This window comes from Rhinolophus ferrumequinum, chromosome 2, assembly GCF_004115265.2.
Source record: "Rhinolophus ferrumequinum isolate MPI-CBG mRhiFer1 chromosome 2, mRhiFer1_v1.p, whole genome shotgun sequence".
In the NCBI taxonomy this organism is placed as follows: domain Eukaryota; kingdom Metazoa; phylum Chordata; class Mammalia; order Chiroptera; family Rhinolophidae; genus Rhinolophus; species Rhinolophus ferrumequinum.
In genome coordinates, this window is record NC_046285.1 from 23,285,264 (window position 1) to 23,294,171 (window position 8,908).

At 39.2% G+C, this 8,908-nt stretch overlaps 1 pseudogene; it reads right to left on the reverse strand.

The window, feature by feature from the left end:
* Window positions 1–5,390: 5,390 nt before the first annotated feature.
* Window positions 5,391–8,109, reverse strand: LOC117038050 (ubiquitin carboxyl-terminal hydrolase 11-like; annotated as a pseudogene).
* Between the last annotated feature and the right edge of the window lie 799 nt (window positions 8,110–8,908).

Consider the following 8,908-nt stretch of genomic DNA (forward strand, 5'->3'; position numbering starts at 1 on the left):
TAAGTATCTGCTAATTTCTCAGTGTTTATTAACTATGCTATGAAGCTAAAAAAGTAATATGAAAAAATATACAAAGACAAAAATTATTAGCACCATCTTTCTCATACATTTCTGAGTTTAAGATAAAACAATATTAACAAAATGGCACAGCCATAGCACTAGAATTACAGTTGAAGACATTAAAAAAACCCCACAAACTATATTGTACTTACTCATTTTTAAAAAAAGTTTTCACTTACTGGGTGATTGATTGATTGTGGTAAGAACACTGAACATTAGATCTATCTTTTTAATACATTTTTAAGTGCTCAATATAGTATTGTTAACGATAGGCACAATGACATACAGCAAATCTCTAAAACTTGTTCAGCTTGCATCAATTAAAATTTATACCTGTCCAATAGCAACTCTTCATTTCCCCCTCCCCTGAGCCCCAGCAACCACCATTCTACTGTTTCTATGAGTTTGATTATTTTTAGATACCACATAACTGGCACCTTTCTTGACTGGTTTATTTCACTTAGCATGATGTACTCCAGGTTTATTCATATTGTTGCATATCACAAGATTCCCTTCTTTCCTATGGCTGAAAAATATTGTCTTGTACGTGTATATCTCATTTTTAAATCCATTTATTCACTGGTGAACATTTTGTGTGTTTTGTTATAGGTTAGCTATTGTGACTGATGCTACAATGAAGATGGGAGTGCAGACATCTCTTCGAAATCCTGATTTCAATTCTTTTGGATCTGTATCAGAAATGAGATGCTTGATCATCTGGTAATTCTATGTTTAATTATTAAAACAGTGCAGTACTGGCATAAACAAACAGAATGAAATGTATGAAATAGATGAAAAGGTGCTCAAAGTTACTAATTACCAGGGAAATGAAAATTATAACCCCAATGTGGTACCATCTCAGACCTGTTAGGATGCCTGATATATATATATATATTATATAGTTGATATATATATATTATCAACTAGTTGGTGAGGATGTGGAGAAAAGGGAACTCTCATATATTGTTGGTGGGAATGTAAAATTGTGTAGCTGCTATGAAACACATTTTGCAGTTTCCTCAAAAAATTTAAAAACAAATCTACTTGTTCATTCTTGATAGCATGAAATATTAATTTCTAAATTCCCAATGTTGCTCTGATATATTATTTATGCTTATAAAATGAATTCTGATACTGGTAACATTTATAGGGCAATTCTGATAATATTTATAAAAGCAAATACAAATATACATGCATTTCTAAAATAGAGTAAACTTGAATCAAATAGTATAAATATGCAAACAACTTATAATCAGTGTTTTGAAAGGGTGTTTACGTGGAAATAATCACAGCACTTCACTTTCACTTAGGGAAGATTTATTTTTTAATATAAAGAATTAAGCTATCCTACAGAAGGAAATAGTATCATTTTAGAAAATATAACAAGATTGTTGCTCATTGCAGGGCATAGTATGAAAACTTGAGTCCCAAGTGACCAAACTAGAAGAAATGGATGGAAAAACATTAAATAAACTGGTGGTAAAAGCAGTGTATGAAAAAAGTATTCAGCCTCTGAACTAGTATTTTAGTTTCACAACAAAAAATAATGAATGGGTGGGAAAGGAAGATCCTCCTGGGTTTGCCAACATCACTTAGCAGGAGAATTAGAGAAGTACCTCCTTCCATCAGGTGGGCGTAGAGGGTTAGCTCCCTATTTGTCAGTTCTAACAGCACTGGCCCCAGGGAGTCAGAGTGCTGCCCCCCCCCCCCCCCCCGTTTTGGTGGAGAAGGGTGGATGGAAGACTTGCTCCCTGCTTAGCCTCACTGACACCATGCAGGAGAGGGGTTCCATTGGTATGAAGGTATTTCCCAAAACAGTTTTCTGTTCTCTTAGGTTGAGGGAATAGGCTTTGCTGGGATGTTCCTTTATGTATGTATGTATGTGTGTATGTGTGTATGTATGTCTTTGCCTGTTGGAGGTTCTGAGTTGGAATATTCTGTAGTGCTTTCCCCAGAATATGTGGGAAACAGTAAGGAAACACAGGGGACCCACCACTGTGCTGTGGGGTTTTTTATTCCACAAGTTTCAAATTTCGTAGACGTCCACATTCTTGTTTTCTTGTTTCCACCTTTCAGAGTCTTAAACTTGTTTGTTGTGTTAAGTCCAGGGTTTGTTTTCGTGTTTTGTGTTTTGTTTTTTTGTTTTTTTAGTTGTAACAGTGATAACCTTGGAGAAATGGAGCTACTCTTTTGGGGCTGAAAGTGGAAGTGCATATTGTTCTCTTATGTTACATTTGTCACATTGCAGGTATTTTCCATTTCTCTCACAATTTCCTTTAGAAATGCAGATTTCTAAACTCATTTTCCTTTTTTTGTGGCAACATCTTCTGAATATGCACCTGAGAATTACAGATAATAAAGACAGTACTACCTATAGCTAAGGATCCTTACTCTCTTTTCCTTTTAGGGAGCTATTTTAAAGATTATACTGTAATCATTCAGAGAGAATAAGGACCTTGATCAACGTCATACACCTTGAGAGTAACTGAGACTTGATTTATAACCAGGCCTGTGAGACTCTAAACCAGTTTTATTTTATTTTATTTTTTTTCTGTCCTGAGTGATCTTCCTTGAATGGAATTACTGCTTGCATTTCATTACTGATATATCATGTTCTTTACATGAGGTTCAATTTCAATTATATTTTTATCCTTATTTCTTAACACATATTAAATATTTAACAACACTTGTTTCTTAAATAAGTACTAATTGGAGCCTCTTTTAGATTTATTATTAAAGAAAGCAAAACTTCAAAGAGATTAAAGAGTACACTGAAAATTAAAAACAAAGGTGTATGGAATAGTGGTTAGACAAATGTAATACTGAACGTCAACTGTAATTGAAAAATAAAAATAAAAAAAAAACAAACATAAAATTAAGATATAATTCTTTGTAAAAAAGGATTTTTTTCCATTAGGAAAGGAAGGAAAACTTTGAGGCTCTTACAATAAAAAAAAAAGATTTGAATTAAATGTAAAATACGGGCAACCTAACCTGAGACTTGAACATGAAGGGAATTATTAAATCATCTTCTTTCAACTTTATCTGCAGAGTCATCAGTTAAATATGCCAGATGAAGAGTTTGTGATGGAGAACGCTTGCTGGATCAAAACCAAGAACGAAAAGTAAGCTTATGATTTATGACAAATGTTTATCATGTGTTTTTCAACTTAAAGAAAAAGGAAAAAAATACTAAATATGTCCAGATTGCCAAAAGTTTTGTTTTTTACATAAACACATATATCCAGAGACAAAGAAATGCTTGATATCCATGAAAGTCCTGTTTTAAAACACTTTTGTTCAATGAGTGGAATATAAATACATTTGAAACTCTCAAAACTTCTGTTAACAGCAAAGGAAGAAACAACATGAGCTAAATTTTCTTTGACTTTTCCTCAAAGAGTAATGGAACAAAACACTAAAACATTCATCAAGTGCCATTTTATCTAAAAATGATTTCATGAAAGAGATAGGGGGAAAAACAATAATATAAACTTTAACTCTTAAAAGAATAGTGAATATTTGATGCATATAGTTAGTTCTTTTCTCCTAGAAAATTCAATCAGTAGCAGCAGGGGAAAAATACATATATAACTGAAGCCTAATAGTTAATGTTTCTTGATCTTCATAAAATATAATTTGGTGAAAATGAAATTGCCCTGAAATTATTTTATAAATTTTACATATATTTATAAAATCAATATTTTCATATTTATTTTTGCATTTGTAGTGTGTATATTCCATTTATTTACAAATGTATGTATTTGAATATTAAAAATAAGTATAACTACAGCAGGGATCCTAACTAGGCAGGATACAATATTTATTGAGGCTAGTATAGAAATTGGTAATATCCTTTTCCCCAATTGATTAGTTGAAACCATTGATTTCTGCAGGGTCTGAGACATTCAGGAGGTGGGATGACTTAAACCACAACCGCAATAATGGTTCTTGCATAAAGAGGCCTATCGAGGGAAGACAGGTTGCTGAAAAGGAACTGTGATCACATCCTGGTTGAAGAGATACATTTTATACATAAAGGGAGGAAAAAAAATGACCAGAGCTGGGAGCAGACTTGGTAAACAGAGTCTGAAAGTGAAATGGTATGGGGTATTCACTACAGCATGATAATTTAATAAACCACAGCTCCTCGGATAGTATGTTAGTCATGTCTAAGGAGTCACATTTGACATAGTTTACTTAGTAGTTACTGTAATTTTTTTTCCTCGTCTTTTCTTCTGTCCTTTTAATTTAAGGGAAGAGGTGGGAGAATGGAGTGGTAGAGATGGTCTGGAAATATCATTCATAGTACGTATGCGCTCACAATATGTTAGTTTATTCATTTTACCGGAATAAAGAGAACCCTAGTTATTTCACATTAGCGTAATCTCATTTTAAGAAGTCATTTGATACCAAATCATGGAAATTTGGAAGTGAATATAGAAGCTAACTTTCTTGCTTTAATTTGTGATTTCTCAAATTTTACTTCTGCCAAATTGTGAACTACATAATCAAAGTTTCTGGCAATGTAGTTATAGTTGTCATTATTCACAACACATAATAATAATAGTAATAATACATCAAATATTATTCTTAAACTTTTAACTTTCATGTACAAGAACAGTATTTCCCGAAACAGTAAAATTTTTCAAACATTACATTTATAATTAGACAATAAATTTGTCAATTTTAAAACTAAAATATACTTAGCTAAAAAAGATTGTAGAGTGCTTAGATTTGTATTAATTTTTATTTTCTGGAAAATGGAAGATCAGTGTAATATATTTTAAATATAAACGATTTTTTCAGATTTTGGAAATATTTTGAATTTAAATTTTCGTTGGTTATTCAGAGGAAAAGTGTTAGTCTCCATGAAAAATATACGTGTATCATTCTGCTAAGGTCTGTAGTTGTGAAGTTGCACTCCTTTTTATTTATTTATTTATTTATTATTTTTGTTTATTATTAATATTATTATTGTTACTTTTTTTTTTTTTTTTTTTTTTTTGCCGAGAAACACACTGACACTCTATGTATACATACAAGAAGGTTCAGGATCTCGATAAGAAAATACACTCTTGTGTTTAGGTGTACCCCACCTCCTCAGAATACCCCAAGTTGAGGACACAGGGAAGCGAACCACCATAAACAGAGAATAGAAGGGAAGGTTAATGCTCTAAGAAACAAACACAGGCAGGCACATGCTCCCGGGAGGAGACACACCTCTTGTTCTCCAGGAAAGAGCAATAGAGCGGCATAGGAGAACAGTAGCCACAACTAAGCCTGCAACACTTGGCACGGGGGCCCGGGGCACCTAAAACCTACCACCGTTATGAAGAAGAGAAGGAAGAGAACAGAGATAGCTTCCGTCCTTGGGGCAAGGCCAGGGCCTGCTCAGTTACATCCATGAACACTGAGTTGGGGGGTGGTGGATGCGCAGGCAGGAGGCATTGGGGTGTCAGACAAGCCAGGCTGGGGTTGCAGGCGACGAGACACGTCCTGGCGTTGGTGGAAGAGGATGTAGGCTGCCTTGGACTCAATCTGCTTCTCAGTCACAGGCGAGATGCTGTGTTATCAAAATAGTGCCACTGGTCACTGTCCTTGTTGCAAGCAAATGATGTGTAGTGTCCATCACGCAGGCCCCTACAATGGTTGAACACCGCGGTGAGATCGTATTTGTACAGTTGTGGGGCCGACTCGTTCTGCAGCTTGATGACAAAGCCAGAGAAGTCCAGACCCCACATAGGAAACTCCATAAGGGTGTCCAGCTTCTCCCGGGAGACCTTGGTATAGGAAAAACGCTTCAGGTGGGTAACAAGTGTCTCCGGCAGCTTCCACAGGTCTAGCTTCTTGGTGGCCAGCTGGTGCTGCTTGCAGGAGGGGCAGAACCTGGGGTTTTCCTTCTCCAGGGTCTCCATGATAGTGAAGAGTTCAGTGCACTCCCACAGCTGCACTAGAGCCTTCTTCAGCACATACCCAATGCAGACATGCTTCACGTAGCCCTCAGCCTCCACCTTGTTACACTGGTAGTAACGCTTTTTCATCTCTGGCTCCCAGTGGATGGCAGTGTTCGCTGGGCATGAGTATCCTCATTTAAATTCAAGCAGTGGCTGGTCCCCTTGGAGTTCACTGTCTGCAGGGTGAAACAAGTGTTTGTGCTGTGCTCTCTGGGGCCAGTGTGATGGTCCAGGAGAATTGTCCACAGGGGTCCTGCTCGCACCTGTGACTCCAGAGCTGGGCCCAGCCTGCTCTGGTCCAGGGTCCCAGGAGCTGCCCCCAGCTACGTGTCCAGGTTTGGGGATGCTGTCCTTATCCTCCATGTCTTTCTCATCGCCATCATCCTCGTCATCCAAGCTGGGTCTGGTCACGTAGCGCGAGAGGTGGTACAGCAGGATGTGGTACAGGGAGTCCCAGGAGAGCCAGTCCTGAGGCTCTGACACCAGGAGTGGGTGCTCAAGGAGCATCAGACCACAGTAGCAGTTGTAGTTGCGGGCTCCGTTAGCTCCCACAGGTAGATAGGAAGCACTACGTCCTACCTGGAGTTCTCGCAGACGGCAGACCTGCCTGACACTTCATATATGAAGACATCATCTCAGTCCAAGATGATGCTCTGAGACTCCTCCAGCTGGTAGATCTTTTAGAATCAGCCAGTAACGACATCGGCCACCACCATTCTTTCTGGTGAGACAACAGTGTGTTTGGCCAGGGCCACACACAGATATGAGATCTTGGCTTTCTTGGAGACAAGGAGCCGGTGCTGCTCTGGTTTGTGACAGTGGTCCACGGAGACAAAGAAGACCTCCATGACCCTTTTGTGGCTGATAGGCAGTGGGACACTGAGGTAGCAGAAAGGGTCGATGGTCACAGACACCTTGCCACAATCGGGACACACCAGCATGGACCTGAAGAGGCCGTGGAAAATATCCACAGTCACTGGGTTGTTCTGCTGTTTGTGGTTCTGCCGGGCCTCCTGAGCAACCTCATGATCTGGCCACCCGCCGGAATCACACAACTTCACAAATTCCTTCTTCTTGACATGATTGAGGTCCTCATGCAGCCCATCCAGGAGGAACGACAGCAGCTCCTGTGAGTCATGCTGCTGGTAGCCAAGAAACTGGGACACAAAGTAGCCGAGCTTGGTCTTGAACACTTGGAGCATCATGAAGTAGTGGTGGCCAGACCGGGCCTGCTTCACCAGGTCTGCATAACCTCTGTGATCTCACCCTCCATGCCCAGTGGGTTGCAGAAGTTGAACTCCTCCCGGTAGCCGTTTTTGAGGAAGTACTCAGTGAGCTGTGGCATGTTGCTGAGGCACTGCGGGGACGAGTTCACACAGCACCTATTGCCCAGGTGAGACCACAGATGCCTGGCTGGTCCTGGAAGTCCTCTTTCTCCTTCCATGCTCTGTTCCCAGTGTTCAGCTGCATGCTGGGCCAAGTGCCATCCTTGCTTCGGGTATCTATGACTTCCAACTGCCCAGACATGAGAGGGGCGTCAAGCACTGTGACACGTGTTGCATAATCTCTCAAAAGAGCCCTGTGCCTTCTTGACCTAGAGGCATGTCTCCTCCTCGGGGTGGAACAGAAACTGCTCTCCAGTGGTGCCCAAAACTAGGTCAATAGAATTTATTTGGCTGAAATTGAGCAGTGGGGGTGTGCCCCTATCACTGGGCACAACAAGCAGCAGTTCTACTGGGTACATTTCAACCTTCTGAATTCTGCACAGCTCCACGACCTTGCATACAATGGGCGTCTGGCCATGCTCAAGACCATACCAGCTGACCAGGCAATGCCAAGCAGCCGTGGTTAGTAGCACATAGTCCTCATCTTCCACCAGGCCCTTCTTTGGGCACCAGTTTACCTAGTCTTCAAAGAGCTTAGCATTGTTGATGCAGCTGGGGAAGGTGCTAGAGTCCTGGTCTCCTCCCTGCACAGACACTTCCCACTGTCTGTACCAGTGCTGCTCCACAAGTAACCTACAATTTCTCCCGTCCTGGGAAGAAGCCTCGTCCAGGGGCAAAAACCTTGCCAGGTCACAAACTTTGCTCATTTGCAGGTGCCATTTTCTGCTTCATCACTGCTACAATCCTTTTTAAACATAGCTGTGCCTGTGACACCTTACAGAGAAGGTAGCTAGACTTCCAGTAGCTAATTCAATTAGGCAAATTTTTTTTGGCAAAGCAAAGGCTGTGATTTCATGAACGTTGCTTATGAAGTTGATGAAGAACACCTTGCAAAATAATTTTCATTAAAATTATATGAAACTGTGCAACATTTAAATTGTTAATTTGTGCTCACTAGTTAATTATGCTTAAAAAGTCTATTACATATCAGTGTTCCTTGCAATGTACTTTTTTATTGATAAAATGGAAGATAGCAAATCGATAAAAATATGGTGGTGTTAATGGAGTGGAAATCTATTGAATCAAAAAAAGTCTAAACAGGAGAAACTGAATAATCAGACCAGAAAAATGTGCTGGAACCAAACTTGTTAGGTTGATGAAATGTTGATATTTAACCTCATATTTAAACCTCCACTGAGGTATTTTTTTCTTAAATTTCCGTTATAGTTAGAATGTTTAGCACTAAGATAAATTTTGAAATTATGTTCAGGGACAAAAGGGTCTTGTTTCCTAAAAGTCATGTACTCTAATGGGAACATAGAATGTTCTGGAAGCAGTGTCATATCTGAGTGAAGGGGCATATATCTATAGAACATACAGTCTACTTGAGGCATTTCAAACATTCTCTTGAGGTGATAACTAGCAAGTGTTAACCTTAAAGCAGTTATATGTAAGAAACGTTTTACACTTAACATTGTCTATGTAAGAGATGTATTTCAACTGATT